Here is a 382-nt window from a genome sequence, read left to right as displayed (position 1 = left end):
AAGAAGAAGAAGAAGAAATATGGAGAGGGAGAGGGAGATGTGGTTTCGGCCAAGAGGAGTGTAGAGGGGTGTGTTGTGTGAATTTGATGAAAAATGGAGGGCTTTATATAGGGAAGGGAAGGGGGGGAAGGTTTCGGCCATATGGGTGGGTTTGGGTGGAAAATTGGTTTTGAATTTTTGAAGGTAGGTGGAGTTTATGAGGTAGGTTTATTGGGAAGAGTGGGTGGATGTGAGTGGCGAAGGTTTAATGGGGAAGAGAGATTGAGGTGATTGGTGAAGGGCTTTTTAGGGAAGAGTGTTTATGGGGTTGTGTGAAAGAGAGTGGTGAGAAGAAGTGAGTGGAGGTAGGTGGGGATCCTGTGGGGTCCACAGATTCTGAGTG

Source organism: Arachis ipaensis, chromosome B01 (genome assembly GCF_000816755.2).
Source record: "Arachis ipaensis cultivar K30076 chromosome B01, Araip1.1, whole genome shotgun sequence".
In the NCBI taxonomy this organism is placed as follows: Eukaryota; Viridiplantae; Streptophyta; class Magnoliopsida; order Fabales; family Fabaceae; genus Arachis; species Arachis ipaensis.
Note: the sequence above shows the minus strand (reverse complement) of the source record.